Source organism: Pinus tabuliformis, chromosome 5_2 (genome assembly GCF_031772625.1).
Source record: "Pinus tabuliformis cultivar Carrire ecotype Pingquan chromosome 5_2, CPIR1, whole genome shotgun sequence".
Classification (NCBI taxonomy): Eukaryota; Viridiplantae; Streptophyta; class Pinopsida; order Pinales; family Pinaceae; genus Pinus; species Pinus tabuliformis.
In genome coordinates, this window is record NC_142306.1 from 1,005,145,572 (window position 1) to 1,005,172,876 (window position 27,305).

Below are 27,305 nucleotides of genomic sequence, written 5' to 3' on the forward strand. Positions count from 1 at the left end.
TCAACCTAGGTGGAAGGGGTAGACCATTAGGTTCGTAAAATAATTTTACAGCCAAAGAAAGTGTAGCTTTTGCAGTAACAGATACTAGAGGGGTGACACCTTTTGAATTCTGGAATTCAACTTCTAGATGTTCAGGCAAGTGAACTTCAGTTTCTGGATCAGTCCTAGGTGGAGTTGTTTTAGGAATAGAGGTGTCTACCATTACACTAGGATCAGTTCTAATGTCCTCTTGTAACTGCGGAACTTCTTCTGTAAAGGTAGATGTATCAGAGAAAATTGGAGTAACTATATTCTCTAACGATGTTGAAACACAACTTTCAAATAAATCAGGTGAATTTGACTCAGTTAAACGAGAATGTTTTGCCCAGGATGGTTTTGTTTCCAAGGTCAAAGATGGTTGACTCGCCAGTCTCCACGAACGATGGGGTTTTGATTGACTTTCTTCCATGATTGCGGATTACTTGATCAACTCAAAAAATAAAGGGGAAAAACTTATTCCGATTTAAATGAATTTTAAGACACTTTGACACAACTTGATTTTTCAATTTTTAAGAGTCGAGAAAAAGCTAAAGGTGACTCTAGTTGCCTTCAATTTTTAATGAGCCTGAAGTGACAAGTGCTCAGATGGACCTTTTATTTTAAGGAGTCGAAAAGGAATGAAAATGACTGCTTTGGAAGTCTAGAAAGAGGGTTTACCAAATCGATCGTAAAACTGTAAAATACACCTTGGTGATAAATGATGGAGAAACTACCAAGGACTTATGTACAATAGTCAATCTTCACGAATGCTGTGTTCGGTGCATTACAATCGATAGGGCGGTAGACACGGCTTCCTAAGGATAAAGGATATCTGCCTATTGTGGTCTCCCAATATATACTCGATGGTATGGGGAGCACAAGTCTGTACTGGCACATGTTGTATCAAAGAGGAGGAATCACCCAACCTTCAATGAAAACGATAGTTACCAGGTTTTACAACTTTGGAACATGTCTCTAGCCTAGACTTCTAGATGTGTTGCGTTACGTTCCAAAGCGTTTTTATGTTCAATGAGGTTTTTTAGAGTTGATCTTGCTTAGAAGTTTGTCTTTCAAGGTTCAGCACGTGATGTAGATGTGAAATTCCTAAATATGCAATCTAAAATGATAAGCAGTCATTTATGTTCTTTTAGCGATGAAAATCCTAGCTACAAAGGAAAGAAGATGATGATTTTCTTTCAGCAGAGAGCATAGAGCACACACTAAATGCACTTTCCTAAATCAATTTTCGCATGCAGTGAAAATGCAGATGCACATGCATGTATTTGTTTTCTGCTTCCTTAATGTGTGAATGCCAAAAAGAAAGTTAAATAAAGATCTGAAATACTTTCTTTCAAAGCAATAGTACTAACAATTTTCTTTTCAAAATGAAAGGAAGACTAAGACGACACTTTATGATTTCAAATTGAAAACTGTTTTTGACACTTCAAATACTAATAATTTGAAATCAAGTACAATGAAAAAATTACAATCAACTATATAGAAGAGGAAGACTTTACGACACTCTTCTTTTGATTCAGAATGACAATCACAACACTTGCATCAAAAACAATAGTTTGATTCGGCTACTTTTGACAAAGGAAGACTGTAAATGATTGACAAATACATAAAACATTTACAATTCCTAACTGATGGAGGCTGAAATAATGTGGAGGAAGATGGTTTCAGCAAGAAGGTACTGATTATGAACAACAAAACTACTGAATAAAGTTGAAAACAAGGATAAAAAACCAAATTTCAAAGAAGAAAAAACAGTTCACTCAATCATCGCACATGCAACACAAGGAAAAAGGGATGCATCTCACTTGTAGCACATGGGAGGTGTGATGCATCCAGGTTGCATAGTTACAGACAGTGCGATGGGCCAGGGAGTGAAATTGAGCTTGGTTTTTGCTCAAAACTTGCAGCTAAGTTCAGTTGTTTAGGCTGAGTACTGATGGACAGTAAACACAAATCATAAGGGTAGGATATGATGAGGTTTTGAGCTAGCACAAGGGCACTTAGAATGCTTTGTAAGTCAGATGTTCAGTTCATAAACCAACCTCGAAATTAACTGAAGCATCATTCATCTACTTCGCAATTGCATAGCAAAGGCATTTCGAAGGCTAGTTGGTTAACTTCACGCTCTGTCTGTAGTTTATAAAGAAACAATAAACTAGTGGAGTCGCCATTTTGTTTCAGGGAAAACTAGTGTCGATTCAAACTGCTAGTCCCACTAAGATGGGTAGCTATCTTAGAAATAAACAATGAAAGCTTTTCAAGAGTTCCTTTAAGTGTGATAGATGGAAGAGAAGAAAATAGGACCAACCTGGATCTTCCACTTTGATCCTAGCTTGATTTCTCCTTTCCTTGATAGAATTTTCCACTCCTCTCCTACTTTTCTCGCTTCAAAGAGTACCTATAGAGTCAAAGTAACAACAAACTAACAAAGCATCTCTATCTAAAACATCATAAACAATGCGGAATTAGAAACAAATTGAGCATACAATTGCATTCATAAACAATAAGATTCACAAATACAAGATTATATGGAGGAAAATCCAAAGAAATTTATTAATAGTAATGCAAGAGAGGATTACAACCCAACTATCTGATCCAACATCATCCTCCTAGTTGTAGAAGCCCTCTTCACCTCATGAACAAGCAAATCACCCAACAATGCAATATCTCTTCTCACCAAAAAACCAACAACACTTCCTTACAAAATACAAAATTCCAGCCTCTAGATCTCTCATATGGGGGATCCATTTATAAATGTCGTGCAAGGGTGTTTGTTAGCTCTGGGTTTTTGATTAGTGTCATTCCACTGATAGTTCTTGGTTCCACTTGGAGGCAAGTGTCACAGGAGAAGTTTTTGGAAGATTCCATGATCATCCACCTTGCAAACTATCTCTGCCATTTGTCTATTCTTGCTCATCGCACCCCACAGAAGTCCATTTTAGTATGCATCGCACTTGGCCAGTTAGGTAGTCATTATGGATTGCACCTTGCCCATGGAGCAGTCTGAATGGTCCAGTTTTGGCCAGTTCTGAGTAGTTTTTCAGGCACGGAACTTCTGGGAAATGATGTAATCAACTGACTGTGGTCCTTTAGGGTATGAAGTAACACTTTTAGGGACATAAGGAGCCCTTATTTTATGGGCATATGATTTTGGGGTTGCAGTGCCAATATATGTCTATAACACTCGGGTTCCACAGATTGCGATATGTGATAGGCTGGACCCGAGAATATATATGTTGCGGTTAATCATCTCGGTGGGTCTACCATATCACGAAATGTTTGAATCTTGGGCCTATATACTGGTTGAGAACACCGATTGCGAGATGTGATGTGATCAGAGACTTGATCGCATCACAGTTATTTGTTGGAGATGGACCTTTAGCCTTTGTCAATGAAAAAAGCGATATGCGATGGAGGCATGCATCGATTGAAATAAGCGATGTAACGACGGACCTGATAGGATATAGTTGCGATTGATTGCATTTAGGGTTCGGAAGGTCATCATATATTGGATGCAAGAGGGGAATGCATAGCGTGATCGCAGAAATTGCGATATTGTGATAGCGATAATGTTATAAAAACAACTCACAAAAGATAGAAAAGATAGATGAATGCTTAGAAATAAGCTTCTTCGAGGGGGCAACCATCTTTATATTACACAAATGAACAATTGGATGATACAAATGACAAGACCTCCCTTCTATATATAGGAGTCTTAGGGGTCATAATATAATCAGAGCCGACATAACAGTAATAATGTAAGGGCATAATAATAATAGTAATGGGCTTCTATGGAGCACAATAATAACATATGGGGACTACATGGGCACACAATATAATAAGTTAGTTGTACGAATAACAATAAAGGGTTACACTAGTAGTATAGGGACCTAACATTCCGCTCTCCTTCAAAAAGTGTTGTCCTCAATGCTTGAGTAGTTCATGATTCTCTTATATAAAATTATTTTCCTCCCATCTGGAATTTTCAATGGGTAAGTTCTTCCACTTGATGAGATAGCCTAAAATTGATTGATTTTGTAGTTGTTAGGTTCTTATTTCTGTGACTGCTCTAGGCTCCAATATGATTTTTCCTTCCTCGTCAAGTTCTAACAATATTGTTTGAACTGGGATCTTCTACAACTTTTGAATGAGTGGCCACACTTCTTCGTCCTTCTTCCATTCATACCTATCTTTGCTTATCCAATCTATTTGGATAATAGAAATGGCGCACAACAATGCTTCCACATCCTCATCCTTTCCTAAGAGTGCATCTGCCACAAAATTTTTCTTCCCTTTTCTATAGATGATTTCAAAGTCATAACCAAACATCTTTTTGACCATTTTTTGTTGCTCTTCAGAGGATAATCTTTGTTCTAAAAAGTATTTAATACTATCATGATCCGTTTTTACCTTGAAGTTTCTTCCCATTAGGTATGGTCACCATTTCTTAAGTGTGTGTAGTATTGCCAACATCTCCTTCTCATAAATAGCTTTATTGAGGCACATTTGTTTGTGTGTATGTAACCATAAAAATACACAAACACCTATATCAAAACTTCTTTCATTGCGATGTTGATCTCCTTGTTATTTCATTCGATTCTGCACCCAAGTGGCGTTATCCTTAAAAGTTGGAGAACTTGTTTTTGATGCTTGATGTGATCTTTCACTGCTTCAATCTTTTTCTTCTTTATATGTCCTTCTATCTTGAGAGTTTTAGGAGTGGTATTTCTTACATTGCATTACTAGATATGGTCGGATTCATTTCTTGATGCTCTATGTGATCTTTCACTTCTTGAACATTTTTCTTCTTGATATGTCCTTCTATCTTGATAGTTTGAGGAGTGGTAATTCTGGCCATTGCATTACAAGATATGGTCGGATTAATTTCTTCTTTCTTTGGGGTTGGTTCTTGGTGTATATACTCTTCTTTTGATGTTTCTTGATCCTTTCTTTCCTCCTCTCCGCAATCAATGTAAAATAATTTCTTCTCAGCACAATTATGACCTTTAATGTATTTGTTATCACAATTGTAACAAAGCCCTTTTTCTCTTTTTTCTTCCAATTGTTGTGGTGTAGCCCTTTTAGGTTGTGGAAGGTTAGGAGAAACAACACTTCCATCTTTATAGTTGTGAGGGGTAGATTTCCTTGTTGCCATAATTTTTCTTTCCACTTTGTAACAAAGCCCTTTTTCTCTTTCTTCTTCCAATTGTTGTGGTGTTGCTCTAAAGAGGGTGTTGCTCTTTGTATCCCCATAATGTGCTATCATTTCCTCCGTGAAAATTGACCACATCCCTTTATATCATAAAAATTGATCCGCTTATAAATATGAAGATGCAATACATACCTTTTGTAACAGTGGTACACCATGTAGAACAAAATATTGCTCCATCTGTAGTATCCATTTTACTGGATCCTTGCCATCAAAGTTCCTCATATCGCCTTTTCTTGATTTTAGGAGCTCGATATTGAAACGACTATAACTCTATAATTTCAGATCTCCAAGTTCTAAAATTTCTTCATGCGGCAGCACTCTGTGTTTTCTTTCTAACACCGCAAGTCAGATCAAGATTGGATTCTGTAAGGAAGTGTTATGTCAAATCTCCCACGATGACCTGATTATAGACTAGTTCAGTAGAGTGAACTTGTATGAAGTTCCAAGTGTCATTGTTTCAATCTTAGTACCTGAAACTGATATACTGAAAACTATAGGGAGTCCTCTTTTTGAAAATTCTTATGAAATTTCAATCTGATTCTCAGAACACAAGTTATGATGGTTTTCCCCAGGTCACCTATTTGGAATGTAATTCAGGCGTTTGCAAAATCTCTAACTTCCACAAATCCTATCTTCGACAATATATCGAGATAAGATTTGCAATTTGGACCCAAGGTTCAGTTCGATTTCTTCTCAAATGGGTTTTTGTTCTAGATTCTGAAACTTCATAGTGAAAATGTTATAGAAAACATTCCACGATCACTTGTTTTAGATGAAATTTGGGAGCTTTCCAAAACCCTAACTTCCTCAGATCATATCTCTGAAAATATAGTTAGAAAGGATCTGAAATTTGGACCAAGGATTAGCGTAATTTCGTCTCAAATGGGTTTTTTGTTTCGCTTCTGAAATGTCGCAGAACATAAGTAATAGGGAAAATAACATGATGACTTATTTGGAGTAGCGAAACCCTAGAATCCAAAGCTCTGATACTAAATTTTATGAAAGCAGCTCACAAAAAGATACGAAAGATAGATGAATGCCTTATAAATAAGCCTCTTCGAGGGGGAAACCTCCTTTATATTACACAAATGAAAAATTGGATGATGCAAATTGAAAGACCTCCTTTCTATACATAGGAGTCTTAGGGGTCATAATATAATCAGAGCCGACATAATAATAATAATGCAAGGGCATAATAATAACAATAATGGTTTTCTATGGGGCACAATAATAACAATATGGGGACTACATGGGCACACAATATAGTAAGTTGGTTGTAATAATAACAATAAGGGGTTACACTAGTAGTATAGGGACCTAACAAGCATGAAAAAGGTAAGTTAAAGATGCTTGCAGAGTATTTCTATTATCAAAGCATTGATATGCAGATAAGGACGTGATAGAAGGTCTTTGAGGATTGAGTCCATAACACCCATGGTAAAGAGTGGGGGTGATTATATGTGCGGGAATAGAGTACCATGAATGTTTATGAGGATTCAGAAGAGTCCGGATGATAGAACATGAATGAAGGACTAGATTGGGTTATAAATGAACCATGTCGTAGAGATTTATTCAGGGGGTCTTAACCATTAAGTATTGAAGATTTGACTCAGCACAGAGTTGAAATCCCTAGGATAAGAATAGATCATTCAAAGAGTTATCATTCAGAGAAATGAAAGATCAAAGTTCTAAGGGACCCATTCAAATTTGCCACCAGAGCGGGTTTTAATAGGGTGGTGGTTGTGGCCACAAAAATATGAAGTTAGATTCTTAATTGATTGCTAATTGATTGATGTGGAACGTGGGAATAGGGAATAAAGTCCAAATAGGGATTCATGCTTTAGACAAATAGTAAAGGAAAACACAAATTACCTCCTGATGTGGCATAAGAACTTTAAAGAAAATAGTTCTTTTCATTAAGGAAAATTGTGGGCTACACGAAGCCTACAAATTGCAAACGAAAATTAAATTGGATTAGGAGAGGATCTTGTGGAAGTTTTGAATTCATATACATACATATTAAAATATAGCAATGTCAAATTTAAAAGTTTTAAACCTTTATGTTGAAACAATACATACATATTCTTGCCTAAAATAGAAATAAAAATAATGGAGAACACATAGTACATAGATATTTTTAACCTAGAATCCCTTAGCTTGGAAAACCAACAATCCCTAGAGCTATGCCTCTATATTCTTCATTGTATTAATTTTATTATACATAATATAATATTTAGATATTTTATAACATCCAAAATTCCGATCTAATAATCTATGTTTAATTACAATACTAACCCACTAAACAAGATTATATTACAATGGTAGAAAAAACCATTGGTTGAAAATTTGTCAAAAATGGACTAAAAGTAGTTGAGAAGAAAGGGAAAAGAAATTGAGGGCTCTACCCCTTACTATGACTCCACATTCTATATAAGTCATAATTGAAGATTGTTGGGCCGCCAAATTAGCATACACTTTCACTTCATTTTCACCTTTATCCTCATTTTGTCACCTCATTTCATTACATTATCATTATATTTCCATTACCATATCGGTTCATATTTTCATTTTCCAAAGTTATTTATTTTATGTATTCAAAGTGGATTTATGATTAAAATTTAGAAAAATAACATGTATTTTCTTTTACCTAAAGGTGGAATGAATTTGGTGACATGTGTGGGTGATTTGGAAGGTTCCAAGACACTCTTATGTGGCCTCCAAGACTCAAATTCGAATTCTCTTGAAGATTTGAAGGAGAATTGGGATAGGGGTCAAGCATATATCATGGAGAAAAATCATGGATAAAGGAATATGTGTCTCATATTGGTTGTAACCATATGAAGGATTTGTTGTTCTAGGAGGGATTGGTGGATCTCCATTAATGAGTTAGTTTCTTATGTTTTTGTATAAATAGGAGTACCTCCTCCATTCCAAAGGCAGGACTCTTGGAGCATGCATCCTAACTTATGATGGAATAGAATAAAGTTTTATTTCTATAGTTTTAGATATAAAATGTCTTAATGTAGTATATGAACTCATGGAATATTTTGTCACTTTGTTATTAAGAGAATTGAGCTCACTCTAAAAGGATCAAAGAAACATTTTATTTCATTATAGATTTTATTTTCATTTAATTACTTATATGTTTGTAGATTTTTCATTATTAATGAATGAATTTTAATTTAAATCTTGTCAGCATATGAAAGGATAAACAATGGTCTAAGTTAGGCTCTCTTCCATTTGATATGAGTAATAATTGAAATTCATTCTATTTTTCTAGTTTCAAGTGATTTTTTGAATTTCTAGTTTTCCAACAATGACATTAATGATGAATGAATTTGTAATGAAGAACAACAAGGACCTCCTTAGTTCAGAGCCTCTTCTATTATTTGTTTATGCATCTTATGCTATTGTCCATTAGTGGTTTTTTATTTCTATTCATGAAGTAGTATTCTAGAAGAAGGACAAATCTAGTTCTCCTAAGTTAGGAGCCACTTCTCTAAGTTAGGAGCCACTTCTCCTACTTATTACATAATGAATTAGAAATTACTTAGTTAAATTTTATATTTGTAATATGCACTTCTAATTAGTTTATAATTGCATTCCCTTTAGTTTCCATAACTTATCTTCTAAAGTTGATTGTAGTTGCATCTAAGGTCCCATATATTTTTGGTTTACTTCTAAGTTTTACGAAACCCCCCAGTTGACAATTAAATAATAGGGATTTAACAGACAATTAAATCACCCAACATTTTGGCACCATTGTTGGCGAATCAAAATTATATTTAACTAAGTTAGGAGGATTGTTCAGGAAACATTTTCTTTTAAGGTCATTTTCATTTTTGGTTAGATGAATTTAGGCATATAGAATAAAAATTGGTTAAAAAATCTATTTTCTAGGCAAAAAGGATGAGTTCAAAATATATGAAAAATGATTTGGCAAATATTTTGGAATCCCATCTTCCTAACAATCTTGGAAAGGATGAATTCAAAAGATATGAAAAATGATTTGGAAAATATTTTCCTCAAAATATTGGATTTAGTTGACCACTTGTCAAGTTGTTGTTTCAATTTTAATTTTTAGAATAACTAAAACTTCCAAAATTCCATTAAATTCATAAATGTGACTTGTGATCTATTGGTAAGTCATTCAAATTGCATAATGGAGGTCTTGAGTTCAAATCTCATGGGGATTGGAATTTGTTAATTACTCTACAATTTTGACACAACATTGGCCAATATTACACATTCATTTCCATATCATCAGTTAAATAGTCAACATGTCACATCATCCATCTGCCATGTCACCCACTGCAACATCACTATTACACAGTAACCCTCCATCTGCCTACTCATTTTTCATCACTGAAAATTTATCAAGATGTAGAATGATAAGGGTGCTTCATTTATAGGATTATTGTTTTGCAAAATTACTTGAAGAGAATCCTATAGATGGAAGATTGAATCCTATAGACATGTGTTTTCATTTTATAAAGTATTTTTATATGATCATGTTTCTTTGAATCTTGCACGTACAGAAGCCAATGGCATCAAAAACTAGAAAATCCTATGCCATGGCTCAGCCAAAGAAGATAGATAAGATTTTTAGATGCTGGAAGGGCACAATCCTGCAACTGAGAAGCCTCATGGCAATCTTCACTGTTTCACTCAAATTTCAAATAAGGACAACTTTCACATACGACATCAGATTTCGATGATTCAAGTGTCATTGGAATGATCTTGACGAGATATACACAATGTGAAAAATATCATTAGAATTTGAAATAGTTAAAGAATGAATAAATTTTTGACAAGATATAACAGGTAAAATGAGGCACTAGTTTCAACACAGGTATAAATTCTTTCGGTTTTTCTTTCATGAATTTATTTTATTAGTACCAATTTTATTTATTTTTTAAATGTCATAAATAGAGAGATTAAACACCTCTCTCTTATGATGAACTTACATTTCATTGTAGAAAAGGTACTAAGTTTTTGGAGGTTCCAGGAAGATAAACAGATGACCACAAGAAAATAGTGTCTCTCAAAGACCACATTTCATAAATACATCATAAGAGAAACATTAAAGGTAAAACTTCAAGCATGAGGACATGCTTTTTGGTAAGCCAAGGAGAATAATTTCATCATATCCATAACATCATTGAAAATCCTCTCAAAGACCACATTTCATTCACAAGAAAATGATCAAAGAAGCAACAAAGATGAAACATCAATGCATGAGCACATGATGTCAGATAAGATCCATCACTTGCAAACCTTTCAGATGCCACTGTCTTCATTGCATTCTCACTTTTTTAATCAATAAATTTTTCATTCCATTTTCCTTTTCATGTTTTCAAATAAAACCTTGATCCATTGTTCATTTTCCTTCATAGTCATTTTCCTACCTCACTTTCACTAACCTATAACCCATCAATAAAAACATTCATCTCCTCTACAAAGCTAATTAATTCCATTTCCTTTTAATTTTTCCAAATAAACCTTGATCCATTGCAAAAGTTATCATCCATAATCCTTCAAAATTATTATTTCATGCTCGAGTTAGATGATGGAGGATTCCTTAAGGCCTTCCTTCTAACAAGTCTTGGCCTCTTGACATCAACACATTATCTAGGTTCAAGGCTAGAGTCCTTAGTAGTACCTTGAGGCATGTATGCCTTAATGATAGGATCTCTCACCAATAATCATGGGAATACACCAATGTCCCTTAATCATTGGATCTCGCAAGTGGCTTGACATCGGCTCATCTATGCACCCTTCGTAAGATCTACTTAGGTACCTTGGCACTCATTGACATTAATGGTGAGTTGTCTCACATTGGTTAATGACATGCATCAATGGTCAGTAATATAATGACTTCTCTTCATGCTCGACATCGACACATTTATTCGCATGATTAGAATTGTACCATAGGGTGTTGCAACGATTGAAGACTATATCATTTTAACAGTGTGTAGCAGATCAGTTTGTTATAGCAGCAATAAAGATTCAAACCTTGTCATTAGCAAAGAGAACACAGAAGAATATCCAAATTCCTTTGTTTACATACTCCATGATCCAACAACATTAGCAGCCACACTCTTCAGCATTCACAACTCATGTACATTGAGGGTAAGTGAAGGTATGTGGATTTCTAATTTTTAGTCATGCAATTCCTTAAAATGCTTAAAATTGTAACTTTGGCAATTTTCACACTTCCTTTTTCACATTGTCATATCTCTAGTTGGAGGGGGAATTCATGTTCATACCTCATATTTACATTTCATGATATATATTACATTCATATTCCATTATCACCATTCATATGTCATATATGCCCTTTATACACATGCCATCCTAACCAATATACTTTTTCAAACAACTACTATTGCATTACGATTCAAAATGTTACATGTTTTGCAAATGATGATCATATAATGAATGGTTGATTAAATGTTTTCAATTTCTTTTGATGCAACAAAAAAATAACAAAAGTATTCTTACACAACAAACAATACTAATAAAAGTTGGTTGCCACACAAGAACCAACCAAAGTAATATGTTGCAATCAAATATTTTTGAAAATGACACTTTGCAAAAGGAAGAAAGTTATCAAATGATTATGCAAAGATGAAAGAAGAATTAACATCAGCCGAAGTTCATATAAAATGAAGATAATTCAAAAGATCAAATCATGATTAAAGTAAATCAATGCAATAGATTGCATGAGGACATGCAATAAGTTAAGTTGGGGGGTATGTTGTGCTGCCAAATAAGCATATACTTTCACTCCATTTTCACCTTTATCCTCATTTTGTCACCTCATTTCATCACATTATCATTATATTTCCATTATAATATGGGTTCATATTTTCATTTTCCAAAGTTATTTATTTTTTGTATTTAAAGTGGATTTATGATTAAAAGTTAGAAAAATAACATGTATTTGATTATAACTAAAGGTGAAATGAGTTTGGTGACATGTGTAGATGATTTGGAAGGTTCAAAGACACTCTTATGTGGCCTCCAAGACTCAAATTCGAATTCTCTTGAAGATTTGAAGGAGATTTAGGATAGGGGTCAAGCATATCTCATAGAGAAAAATCATGGATAAAGGAATATGTGTCTCATATTGGTTGTAACTATATGAAGGATTCGTGGATCTAGGAGGGAGTAGTGGATATGCATTAATGAGTTAGCTTCTTATGTTTTTGTATAAATAGGAGTACCTCCAAAGGGAGGACTCTTGGAGGATGTATCCTAACTTATGATGGAATAGAATAAAGTTTTCTTTCTATAGTTTTAGATATAAATTTTCTTAATGTAGTATATGAATTTATGGAATAGTTTGTCACTTTTTTATTAATAGAATTAAGCTCACTCTAAAAGGATCAAAGAAACCTTTTATTTCATTATAGATTTATTTAATAATAGATTTTATTTTCATTTAATTACTTAGATGTTTGAAGATTTTTCGTTATTAATGAATGAATTTTAGTTTAAATCTTATCAGCATATGAAATGAAAAACAATGGTATAAGTTAGGCTCTCCTCCATTTGATATGAGTAATAATTGAAATTCATTCTCTTTTTATAGTTTCAACTGACTTTCTGAATTTCCAGTTTTCCAACAATGGAATTAATGATGAAGGAATTTGTAATGAAGAAAAATAAGGACCTCTTTAGTTAGGAGCCTCTTCTATTATTTGTTTATGCATATTATGCTATTTTCCATTAGTGGTTTTTGATTTCTGTTCATGAAGTAGTATTCTAGAAGAAGGACAAATCTGGTTCTCCTAAGTTAGGAGCCACTTCTCATGCTTATTACACAATGAATTAGAAATTACTTAGTTAAATTTTATATTTGTACTATGCACTTCTAATTAGTTTATAATTGCATTCCCTTCAGTTTCCATAACTTATCTTCTAAAGTTGATTATACTTGCATCCGAGGTCCCATATATTTTGGTTTGGTTCGAAGTTTTACGAAACCCCCAGGTTGACAATTAAATAATAGGGATTTAACATACAATTAAATCACCCAACAAAGATAACCATGCAAGTACTATAACACATTCCCAACGTTATCCCAATACTTATTTTCTTTGTAAATAAGGGACCTGGGTTTTATAAGATCAACAAAGCTCATTACATCTCTACAACAATGTAAATTTTCAATACTAACAAAAATTTTCATTGAGTTTACAATATTGTTCAAAATCTGAACCTTCATTAACATAATTTTTTTGTCTTCAACCATATCTCTCCAAAATTCTTATTGAACATCAATATGTTTCATTTTAGAATTAGAAATAGTGTTTTTGGCCAGAAATATTCCACACAAACTTTCACAATCTATCCTTATAGTTTGTTTAACAAATGCAAGTCCTATATAAAACCTTTATGATGATATAGCTTCCTAAAATACATGGGTGGATACCATGTGTTCAAGTTATGTACTTGATAGTGAAATTATTGTTAGGGTATTTAGACACAAAGGCATTAGTTAAGTTCAACTTGGTCTAATCTATTTATTAGGTAAAAGTGTGTTTCTTAGTCTATTTCTTTGGTATGTGTTAGTTTCATTGTTATACAATGGTTACAATATGTTCTAAATATTAAGTGATTTGAAATATCTCATTATCCTCGTTAGTAATGACTATTGTTATAGGATATTTTGTCTCATCTGATCAATCAACATCCTATTCCCCTTTTACACGATAATTGCATAAATCCCTATGCATGAGTCTCTCATTCCCCACAATTTCTAGCCTAAAATGCATCATATAAGCTAATTTTAGGACCAACACACCCTAGCCTCTTATTGGACAACCTTCACCTACAATTTTCTCCATTATGGCCTAACTTGATCACCTATCGGTTACTCCCCTTTGCACTTTCTTTGGTTCAATAAATTTAATAAAAAGAGAGAGAATCCCAAAGCCTCCATTTCCATAAGCTTCTAGGATCTGTTGTAACCATTTACCTCAGATAAAGAATTTGAATCCTATCCTATCCTACCTTGGAGTTTCCATCCCTTATCCTTAGATCACATCCTCCCATCAAGAGTAGATCTCAATCTTCAGATTGGTAAAAGGATAAGAACTCCCAACTGTTGTGGGGGAAAGTATCCAACTCGGAATGACCCTAACCCACTCTAAGGGTGACAGTTCCTTAGCAACAGCTGAAAGCAAAGCTATATAAAGTTTCTTCTTTATAACATGCAAGAGATAAAAGGGAGAGATCCACTTACCGATGTCTCGCGCAAATGGTCGATCCAATCTCCTTTGTTTGCCTCTTGCTCCCAGCTCCAAGTCTTTTCACGGGCCCAGCTACACGAGATCCTGCAAATAAGACAAGAAAAGGAAACTACAAGAAGCATGCATGCATAAATGATTCAAGGATTAGCATAAATCAAAAACGCAAGTAAGACAATACATCATTGAAACACATGCGAATAGAAGAACCTCAAATGCTTTATTAATATATGGAAGTAAGGTTCAGGCGGTGATACAACCATGCGAGGTCCAATCCAGCATCACCTTCCCGACGGAGAGAAATCTCTTCTTCACCTCCCTCAAGAAATCACCCAATACTCTCAACTGCAAACCAATAGCGATTCTTTGCACTGAATTCCGCCCTCCTGCAGATCCCATGGGATGAGATCCTTATATAGAGTTTTGGAGTGAAGATAAGCCAGCTTGATGTGTGACTTGTTGTCCTCTTCAACTCCAGTTGTTCTTCAGTTCTTCACTTGGAGTTTCTGTCTTCCACTTGGAGTTTTAGAAGCTCTTAACTCATCATTAGGCGAATCTTATGATCAAGTGTCTTTTTAGAAGCTTCCTAGGCACTGGCACTTTGAGAAAAAGATTCCTCCACATGTCCAAGTACGCCCAGCGCAGGTAGCCTTTGTTGTACCTGCTATGCAGCGTAGATGCCTAGTGGAGCAGCTGCTTTGATCCAAAATTGACCTGTTTTTGAGTGTTTTTCAGTGGAGAACTGATCTGTAGTGCTGTGGTTTGCTGACCTTGTTCCTCTAAGGGTAAGAACAACATGTTTAGGGACTTTGGATCCCTTAGATTATTGACATTTCATGCTCTATGCTGTAAGGCACAAAAATGTCTATAACAGTTGCCCCCTAAAGTATGAGGTCGTTTATCGGGTGAAATGCTTTATTAGGAGGATCCGAAGTTCATTCAATCGTCGGGAGGTGACCTGTAACAAAATACAATACAATACATTATCTTTTCATACTTTCTTTTCATGATCTAGCTGAGGCGGGCATTTCCCATGCTCAGCTTTATAAATACATTTGTTGTACATAAGCAGACGATCGTCTGATAATAGACGGATAATTCTCTGCTTTTAATTATCATCCTTTTAGTAGGATAATCATCTGTTGCACATGTCTATGTTTTTATCTCCTGAATATATATCGCAGCCCGGATGGATGAAACTAGATCCGGGGTCTTCAAACTTGTCCAAACTTCACTTTAGTACAAGTCGATCCATGTGAGAATTTCTTGAAGTCGAACATGGAAAGACATCGCTTGATTACCAGTCAATAATGTAAACTGTTAACAAGCGCGAGAGGAATCACCGATAATGATGATGACCCTCAAGGTACTGCAGCACAATTCACGTGGTGTGAATATAGGATCTGACGTCGAACACCACGCAAAGTCTCCTGGTCGAAGGTCATTAATGTATACCTATCGCCGGGAGTGAGAAACTTGCCATTGAGGCATGCAAGCTTCAAAGTACTGAGGGGGTGTTCCTAGATCAACTTCTTGGATAATGAGTTGATGTCGACAAGAAGTGATCCGTCAAAGGAGGGCCTTAATGAATCCCACATCAGTGACACGGAACGGAGCTAGTGATGATTGGTGAAAACGATCTGTGAAATATGATTCAGGGTGGCGGTCATGGAAGGATGAAAGATGATGTACGGTAGTGGATGGGACCCGGTTGACACTTTCTGAATGACATCTCTTGAACATATAACGACACTGATGAGATGGATCGGTAACATTACCCCATGTATGGATGGTATGGCGAAACCATGGTGAAGGGACCGGTGAATGATAATAACCCAACCCGATATTTATGGAGGCAAAAGTGTCATGTTCAAGAGCGACTTGCTACCATTAAGCTTTGAGGTTCTTCCCAATTTTTCCCCAGTCATTTCTGACCAGTACCTCTTTATTTTTTTGACAAGCTTGAGGAGGATAACATATGCTTGATCTATAACCTGCCCTTCGGGCAAGCCCATCGCTATGTTTTTAATGAGCCTAGCGATAGGGAAACTCGTTCTTGTCTAAAGACAAGTTTGTCGCTATCTAATATTTTTAACGAGCCCAGCGACAAAGACAACTCGGTTCTTTTCATTTTTAGAGAGTCTGAAAAGTGTACATAAAGTAGACTCCAGGGGTCCTTTTTCGTCATCTAATCCCTTAAGTCTGAAAAAGTATAAAACAATACAGAAGGGATGAATGTTCGATATCTTTATCGAGACGAACTAGACAAGCGCTCGATCTTTTTGTGCAATAATTCCTCAGGTCCAAAAAGATTAAAATCTAGAGGAGGGATAGCTCTTCCGGTCCTTTTAACGAGCTGGAAGGCCAAAACTCGGCAAACTTTTCATTTTTTACGAGTCAGTGAAAAGAGCTCAAAGAAGACTCGTCTTTTGAGGAACGAGTGATAAACAGGGATAGCAACAGATTCCAGGTACAGGTTGGAATTTTCCAATCACGGCAGTATTACAAGGATGGCTAAGTGGGATCACTCTTCGCAGCTGTTCCTCAAAATAGGTAAACAATCAAGTGGATGTGAATGATCGGCCAAATGAAAAGTGGAGGTGACAGTGCACAAACACGACCGAGGCTTTTATGGCTGATGAATTTACGGTCTCAAATGGTTATTTACCGGTTCATTTTTTCTGAATGAGCTTGAACACTGGGGGAAGTCTGCTCACAAGCTTATGTTTATTTTTTAGCGAGCATGAATTTCCGCATTAAAACTGCTCGGATCTTGCGTTTATTTTTTAACGAGCATGAACTTTGCCAAAACTGCTCGGTTGATAAGATCAAACTCATATTTCACCATGACTAGCTTTTCTTTTCAGAGATAGTACTGTATCATCAATTGCTGCAACAAACTTTGTTAGAAACGGATAACATGAAGTAAAAATACTAATATTTTACTTTGTACTACGTAAAAAGCATTTAAAAGATGTTTTTACCTCTCATTTTACCATTTCATGTGCATTTGGTTTGTTGGAGCTTTGGAGGTGCCTCTTCCTCTTGATTTTTCACCAGCTGATTTCGGGAGATTCTGTGGACGATTTTCAGCGCCATTTTCACCAGGTAGGAGCTAAACCCTAGCTCTATCTTTTCATGGTCTTATTTCTTAGTTTCATGCTTGTTTTCCTGCCCCCATGAGCCCCTGGGGTTTCTCTAGGGCGCTCTGCCATCAGCGCAGGTGCCCTATATCGAAACCTGCATTGGGGCCTTCATTTTCAAAGGCAGTTTGTTCCCCAACGCAGGTAGACCCTTCTCTATCTGCGTTGGGCGCAGAAAACTTCTTGGTTGCACAATTTTTCATGAGATTTTTGCCATTTTCTTCACTGAGTCAGGGATCTTACTCCTCCTCTTGTTTGTTTTGCAGAGTTTATTGGAGCAGAATGACTCTTACGTGGCGAGAACGAGAGCATGAAGAGGAGGACATGATTGCCCTCCATGATCTTGTCACGGTGAGCGCGTTGCGGAACTGTGGCTTGCTAAAATTCTTCCGCATATCTAGCATGAGGGCACAGATACGTTTACTGCAGTACCTGCTTGATGCTTGGGATCCTGTTAACCAAGTGTTCCAGATTAGGGGCAAGTCCATCCCTTTGACCATAGTGGACATCTATTTCTTGACTGGTTTGTCAAGGCGGGGTGCCCCCGTTTCCTTGTCCGGTTCGGCCCGAGGGAGTGATTCCGTGAAAGATTATATCCGTCAGTATTGCAGGGAGGGATCCCAGCCGAGCAGAGACGGCAAGATTTCCATCTGTGATGTTACTGATAGGTCTCTCAGGTCTATTCTGTTCACGATTTGTAGGATGGCCGGTAGTGCATCCCCTCATGTTGCCAACAGGTCATATGTGCAGCACGCCCTGGAGTGTCTTCAGCCGAAAGTTTTCAACTGGTGTGATGCAGTACTGGTTCAGATGAAAAACCAGTTGACCAAAGTAAAGGACAGGAGACTGAAGAATTTTGGCTTTGGTTCAGTTTTGACTGCCTTCGCTTTGGAGAAGATACCCCTGATGCAACCTCAGTACATTGTCCTCGACTTGCCATCTCCTACTGAGCCAGGCATGCAGAGGTGGGTTGACCACATGGCTAGACATGCAGGTCAATCCAAGATTACTTTCACTGATGCCTTCTTTAGGTGGTTCGAGCGGCAGGATATGGCTTTTTCCGAGTATCCATATATTGGCATGGACTTCCGAGGTGATTCGGATTTGGTACTACCGGATGGCGAGCAGTGGGGTGATCTCGGTAAATATTTTGACCTTATCACTGTTTACTGTTTTTCCTTTATAATGTCCTTGTGCTTTATTCTATCAAGACTCTAATCAAACTCATGTGTGCATGCAGATGTGGGCCCCGTCCGTCCAGCAGTTCGTCCGAGAGTTCCGGCCGCTGCCCCAGCAGGGGAGGCTCCAGGGAGAGCTATTCTCCGTGACCTTGACCTGGCCGAGACTCTTGCAGCTGTGCAGGAACAGGTCGAGGGTCTTACCTTCGGGATTCCGGATGTACGGATTGACGAGTTGCCTCTGCGACTGCAGCGACATACTGCTGGTGTTCCTAGACGATGGTCTCGTCTTCTGCGCATGATCGCACAGGCCGTGGCATGTTTTCATGAGCATCACTAGGCTAGGGGTGCCCCCCAGCCATTTTTGAGTTTTGGGGTCATATGACCGATTTTGTCTTGGTTACAGAACATTATATGTAAACCGTAAACAGTTATATATATTTTTGATTTTCGGGGTTTATTCCATTTTTTATGTGATCCATGTATGAAACATCGATGATGCTTCTCTTTTTATCAAATTTGCAAATGTCTGTCTAACACATAGTTTTCTAATGAGTCGGTTAATGTGTTTAAGTTTCTGGAAATGTGTTGATATTGGATAAAATCAAACTGTCTTTCCAAGATTTTAACTCTTAGGAACTTGCGATAAATAGCTGGATTTCGGACAGAGTAGGTACCTTTGAGCTGTAGTACCACGAGCTGTGAGTCTAGCCTGACGACTAGTCGGCGTATGCCACGTGTGATGGCATCAGAGAGGAGTTCTATCAACGCGCTATACTCAGCGATATTATTTGTTGATTGACCAATACACACCCCCCTGAAACTCACTAACTCGCCGCTTGGGTTAAAAATGGCCCATGCTGCTGAGGATAGGTTCCTCGAACTACGACTCGCTCCGTCAGCATATCCAACCCATGGTTCCAATGGATTTGACATCTGCAACAAGTGTAAAAGTGGATTACTTAAACCGGAACAAACGCTTTAGCGAAAACAAAAATGTAACAAAAGCACACAGGTTACTATTAGGCATAGTAACGCTTAAGGTACAACCCGTTGCGGGGTTGCGCCAGTGGAATTCCGTCATAATCTACCAACTCGTAGGCACCTTTTGCTAACACACTTTTAACAATATAAGGGCCCATCCATAAGGACTTGAATTTCCCAGCTCCCAATTTATCGGATTCTTGGTCATAGAGCAAGACCAAATCACCTTCCGAGAAGACACGAGGTTTGACATTTTTGTCGAACTGCGCTTTGACTCGTTTCTTATGGGCTTCGTTGGCCAAGGCGGCATCACGACGAGTTTCATCCAACTGGATTAACTCTAAGAAACGAGCTTCTTCTTCTGAGGTTCCGGGGAGGAGATCAATTGCGAGTTTAAGGGACGAAATTTCGCACTGGATTGGTAGGATTGCTTCCAGGCCATACACCAGTTGAAACGGTGTGAACCCAGTGGCATTCCTTACCGATGTTCGGTAGGCCCACAAAGCCGAGTACAGGATCAAATGCCATCTTCTTTTGTGAACCCCCACCATCCTTTGCAGCATGCGCTTCAGGACTTTGTTGATCGCTTCAACTTGTCCGTTAGCTTGCGGATAGTACGGAGTAGAGCTGTCGTGAGACAATCCTAGTTTGGCAGTTAATTCAACCATCATGTGATTGCGAAAATGCGATCCATGATCTGTTACTATGGCCTGTGGCACGCCGAATTTGGCGACTACATGATTAAAAAAGAATAGGGCCGCTGTTTCACCAGTGTTATCCAATGTAGGCATCGCCTCAGCCAATTTGGTAAAATAGTCAACTGCGACTATAATATACCCATGCCCCCGGTCGAGGTGGGGTTACATTGCATGAAATCGATGCCCCACTTGGCGAAAGGCCCCACAGCTATTATTGGTTGTAAAGGAGCGGGGGGTCTTCTGGTTTTGCTATCAAAAATCTGACATGCATGGCAACTTCTAACTGCGGTTATGCAATCTTTGAACATGGTTGGCCAGAAGTATCCTGCTCGTAAGATTCTTTGTGCTGTAGCATATCCAGATTGATGCCCCCCACAGGTGCCTGAATGACATTCATTCAGGGCTTTTTCGGCTTCCTCATGGGTTAGACACCTTCTCAGGACCGTATCGACACCACGACGGTAAAGCGTATCACCGACGATCATGTAGTCTTTCGCTTGGTATCGAATGCGTTTTTGTTCTGAGTGAGAGGTGTCTGGCCGAAACTTTTGGGTTTGGAGATAAACTATTATATCTCCGTACCATTCATCACTTGCTGATATCAGAAACAAACTTTCGTCCACGATCGATTCTTTGGACGTCTCATCGTTGTATGATGACGGGAGATCGCATAATAATTCTGCGAAAACTAAAGCTTTCTTTGATTTGGATTTCACAAATTCCAGATCAAACTCTTGAAGGATAGCTATCCACTTTGAATATTTGCCCCCAAGCAACTGTCACGACAGTATATAAGTCATGGGGTTGCAATCTGACAATACAGTGGTCTTCCTAAAGAGGACATAATGTCGAAATCTTTGAATCGCTTGAACAGCTGCTAATGCCAGCTTTTCAACATGAGAATATTTACTTTCTGTATCATTTAAGTTTTTACTTAAATAATATATAGGGTGTTCTATTCCATTGACTTCTTGAACTAAAACCATCGCAATGGTCGTATCTGCTGCAGCCAGATACAGGTTAAAATCCCTTAGATAGTCTGGGGCGTACATTAATGATGCTTTGACTAGCGCTTCTTTCAAAGCATCAAAGGAAGCTTGTGCCACCTGGTCCCAGACGAAAGGTACATCCTTTTTCAGGAGACGGGTATAACCTTTAGCAAGTTCTGCGTAATTCGGAATGAACCTCCTCAGAAAGTTTGCTTTCCCTTGGAGTTTCTGAATCTAAAGCAAGTTCGAAGGTGGAGGCAAATTAATGATTGCCTGCACCTTGCAAGGGTCGAGACGAATCCCATCCTTTTGAGACTATAAAGCCAAGTAAACGACCAGAACCGACGCAAAACACACATTTGTGTGGATTGAGTCTTATTTTGTAGTGTCGGCAACGTAGAAATATTGCTCTTAAATGATGCGGATGATCAGTCCGCTTTTGCGAATGAGCCGGAAGATCGTCGAGATAAGGTTGAACGATGTTCTTGATGTCATGGAAAGCATAATTCATTGCTCTCTGAAACGTCGCCCCTGCGTTCTTTAAACCAAAGGGTAATTTTCGATAAGCGAATGTGCCCCATGGACAAATAAATGCAGTCTTTGACTGGTCCTGTGGGCGGATATTAATTTGATTATACCCGGAAAATCCATCCATAAACGAAAAGATTTCACATCCGGCGCATTCATCAATTATCTGGTCGATGAAGGGTGTAGGGTAGTTGTCCTTTGGACAGGCTTGATTTACATCCCTATAATCGACGCACACTCGTATTGTTCCTTGTTTTTTCATAACAAGGACAATATTCGATACCCAGTCGGTTAGAGGAACCGGGTAGATGAAACCAGCATGGAGGAGCTTTTCAACTTCCGCCTTAATAGCAGCGGCTTTCTTGGGGTGCACCTGCCTAAGCCGTTGTCTCACTGGTTTGACATCAGGATACATCTTAATTTCATGTTCAACGATACTCGAGTCGATGCCTGGCATTTCATCATATGACCAAGCAAAGACATATCTAAATTCGCGGAAAAGAGCTTTATATATTTCTTGTTCTGAAGGGGAACAACCTTTGCCGACATAAATATTCTCTACAATGTCTGTTTTTGTCGAGATATCTATGGCTATAGTCTCTTCTATATTGGATAGGTTTCTCTCGGAGTCCACCGTATTTACAGTATTTGTTAGGAATTCAAATACTGAAGGGTGATACAGGTCGCCTTGAGTATCTTCCTTTGGAAGGGAACGATGGTGGTTATCATCCCATGGTGCCCCCCCAATCATCATTGACTGCAGGATCCCTTCGTCACTTGCATGCACTCGTGACCAAGGATCCAAAGGGGTTCCACATTCTCCTGACCTATCTACCCAAACGCTTGACGAGCGTTGATTGGGGCTCGCCTCCCATGCCTGAAATATTGATTGCTACAATATTTCGATTGGGCTTGGGTGTAAAACCATTGCCCGATCCATGATGACTTTGTCTTTTGCGACCTTCGTGGAAGATATCATGTTGCAGGTAGCCACCAATGGTACATTTCCTATGTACGTATGATTTGGTAGCGAGAAAGTCCCCATCATTGTGGGATCTTTCAACAGGCCTACTCCTATATCTTGAATTTGATGGTCGCTTTCATGGATCATGGGAATGCTTCCCGTAACTTGTGAACCATTCAGGAGGAAGTTCTGTTGGTCGACGACCGTAATCCCTCCTTCAAACGGGAATGCGATCTTCCTAAAATAAGTCGACACTACTGCTGCCATGGCATAAATCCATGGTCTTCCCAGTAGGATGTTGTAATCCAGATTCCCATCTATGACTTCAACATCAATTTCTACTGTTTTTCCACCTAGTTCAACTTTCAAGTTACTTAGGATACCGTAAGGGGTATATGTCCTATCGTCGAAAGCCTTTAGTGTTGTCGAAGATCTCGACAAGGTTGGTGACCCTAGCGTTTCCCAGCAGCTCATCGACATAATATATGTCGATGCCCCCTCGTCAATAATTGTTCTGTGAACAGTTTTGTTGAGGGCCTTTACCTGGATAAGGAAAGCGAGTTGAGCTGGTAGCTGAGGGTCATACCCTTTGTGATCAAAGGACACAAGATTGGAATCCTTAGGATCAACCCCCCCTATTGCCGATAACAATGCCTGCCTTTGGGATGGACAATTTTGTAGTACTTCTAGAGTCGACATAGCGGATGGCGATTGAGCCAAATCTTCTACTATGTTATAATGTTGCGCCGCTCTGGCACGAGGATTAAACGTCGACTTGTGTACTACACCCTTAGGTGGTTTTATCGTTAATTCTGGCGTTATAGGTGGGTCAACTTCTGTCGAAGTTGTCGTCGAACTACTAGGTTGATCTTTACCTTTTTCGTTCGATAGTTGCGGATTCCCGTAATCTTTGCTCCTTGTCGAAATCAAAGCATCATTTTGCTGCTTAGAGATCGACAACATCAGTACTTGCGACGGGGAAGCTTTTCCACTATCAACCATATTTTGACCTGGGTTGGGAAACGGGTCAGTCAACACAGCTGGGTTCTTTGGACTTTTAAAGAATCTCTTGAGCTCAGCTTTGTATGGACAATCTTGTGTCCAATGGTCCTCGTCACATATAGAACATGGACCAGGTGACTTCTCTTTCTGTTTCCCTTTCCTAGGAGAGCTTGAAGAAGCTTTTTCAGGTGACGGACCATCCTGTTGCTTCTTCTTCCCTTTGTTTTGCTTCTTCTTGCTTCCTGGTTGATTGGTTTCTTTGCCTTTATCTGCTGATATGGCATTTACTTCCGAAGCAAGAATCTCTTCATGGGCATTTCGATCTGAAGTCTTACGGGCTTTCTGAGGTGAAGCCTTTCTCGACTTCGCGCTTGCAGTGCCAATCACGCCATCTCCGGCATGAGAGTCAATATTCGATTTAGGAGGGGGAGGAATTGAAAATTCAGGTCTGGGGGCATCAGGTATTTTGTCATAGAGCGTGCCAGACTGAGTATATACCAAGTCTAAATATTGAGCACGAGCAATGACCTGCTCCTCTGTTACGACTCCCCCCTTGGCCACATCTTCCGTTATAGCCGGAAGTAGAGACTTTATAAACCATTCAGCTAATAGCTGATCAGGAACGTATGTTTTCACCATCCTTCGACGACGACGCCACTCATGTATATGATCAGATATGTGAGTAGCTGTCGTCTGTTTGAAGTTGGTCAGTATCTCGGTTCCCGTTTCATACCTGATAGGTAATTGAAAGTGGGTTAAGAAAGTCGTGGCTAAGGAGCTGAAATTGTCGAAAGAGGCTCTTGGCAATTCTATATACCATTTGGCCGCCGGACCTGTCAATGTCCTCTGGAAGAGGCGAAGTCTTATCGAATCATCGTTCAGAGTGTTCGATGAACACCACAGATGAAAGGTCATGACGTGATTCGACGGGTCTTCACCTGGATTTCCATTGAATTTAGGAATGTCCGATGGAAGTTTGTGAGGAATCATGGGCCACCAAGGGGCGTAGGCGATAGGATCGTTTGTCAACCGATGTAGATCGGGTAACTCCAGAGTTGCCACGAATGGCAGCTGCTGACTCAGGTTAGGTGAAGCGTACCCAGGATACGACGGAATCGCCTGAGCAGTTGGTCTTTGCATACCAGCATAATGTAATTGATGCTGATATGATTGATACGGTTGATGGACTACTCCACCATAGAGTGGTTGGTTTTGACCGTATTGTAAGTACGGTTGTCCATTGTTTGCAAAAATTTGCTGCTCGGTACCTTGGTACACTTGCTGGAACTGCGGTTGTTGATACTGCACCAACCACGGTTGTGATACCATCGGTTGTTGTGCGATGCTTACTACTGGGCCAAGATGAGGGGTAAGGGTACCCGTTTGTGTTTGTGATGCCTCACTAGCCGGCGATTGTGGTTGGGTTGCAGGGTCAACGGGTTGTTGCATTACAACCTGAGAAAACTGAGGTTGACATGTAACAGGTATCGTTTGAACTTGCGACACAGTCACAATTGCTGGTGTCGTCGGGATGTTCGTCACAGGCATCTGTTGTTGCATAGAATACACAACTCTTGGTTGCTGGGGTAGCATAGGTATCCAACCACTTGTAGTTATTCCAGTATAACCTGAGTATGGCTGTGAACTCCCGTATGGGTAACCTCCCGGAGGGGGTAATGAGAAAGCATATTGCCCCCCATACGGTGGTGGTCCGGAACCGAGAGGATTTATTACACCTCGAGGACCGGATTGCCCAAATGGATTCCCGAAAGGATCGATTTGTTGAGTTCCAACATAGGAGTTACCGGGTATTATCCCGGGAGAACAAACAGGAACAGACCATACTGTCGTCATGGCCCCCGAAGGGACCCCCTCAAGCTGTTGAGAGTTAGGGACAGATGGTATGCCGACGAACATTGTCGGAATGACTGCAGGGAGTTCTGCTGTCGCTGTGTCATTTGGCACAGTCCTAGATGTTGACGGTTGTTCAGACATTTTTAGTCTATCCAGTAGATTGCCTAGTGATTCTTCAGGAACTTCTCTGGGTGATAGGCTAGCTTCTGATGCAGTAGGAAGTAGAGTGATCCCTGCTCCAAGATGTGTTGGAGTAGTTGCTTGCGGATCTTCTACAATCTCTTCTATTGTGATCAGACCGGGTGGAAGAGGAAGACCGTCAGGTCCGTAGAAGATTTCTGGTGCCGAAGAAGGGGTTGTTTCGACAGCGACAGCTGTTTGAGGAGCAAGACTCTCTGAACCGATCACTGATGGAACCGATTCAGTAACACAAGTATTTGCTCTTAGACTAGGATCAGGGTTACTGTCCCTCTGGGGATGTTGAACTTCTTCAATAGGGGAAGGGTTTCCAAAAATGTTTGGAGTAACCGGAACCTCAGATGTCGTCGGAACACTTGTTCTAACTTTGACAGGAGATTTGGAACCAGTTGAACGAGATCGCTTTGCCCGGGTTGTTTTCGATTCCGGAGACAAAGACGGTTGTCTCGTATTCCTCCGCGAATGACGGTTCATCGATTGACTTTCTTCCACGATTTCGGATTACTTGATCAACCAACAATGCACAGGGTAAAATGTGTTTTCGAATTGAATTAATTTTAGACGCTTTTAAGACACAACTTGCTTTTTCATGTTTTAAGAGTCGAGAAAAAGCTAAAGATGACTCTAGTCTCCTTCGATGTATTAACGAGCCCGAAGTGACAAATGCTCGGATGGACTTTTTCAGTTATAGAGTTTGAAAAAGGCCAAAAGAAACTACTCTGGAGTTCTAGGCAAGGGTGTGCCAAACCTTTCGCGAAACCACAGAATACGTTTTACGGTACGAGTGGTCGATCTTCGTGAATGCTGTGTTCACTGCATCGCGATCAGTAGGGCGGCTGACACGGCTTCCTATGGATAAAGGCTTTGCTCCTATAGGGGTCCCCCAATATACGCGACGGTATGCGGGGGCACAAGTCCGTATTAGTGCTATCGTCCCTCAGGAGGAATCACCCACCTTCGTAGAGATCGACAGTCACTATGTTTAACGACGCCGGTTCACGTCTCTACCTAGACCTCTACTGTGTTTCGTTATGTTTCAAAGCGTTGTTAGATAAATTCAGTTCTTTTTAGGTTGATCTTGTTTAGCAGTTTGCCTTTATGGATCACCACGTGATGTATGAGACAACTCCTAAATGCAGTCTAAGAATGATAAGCAAGCTTTTTCAATTCTTTCAACTTATGAAAACCTTAACTACTGAAGGAAAAGAAAGACATCATCTTTTCAAACAGATCATAGAGCACACACTAATGCACTCTTCCTA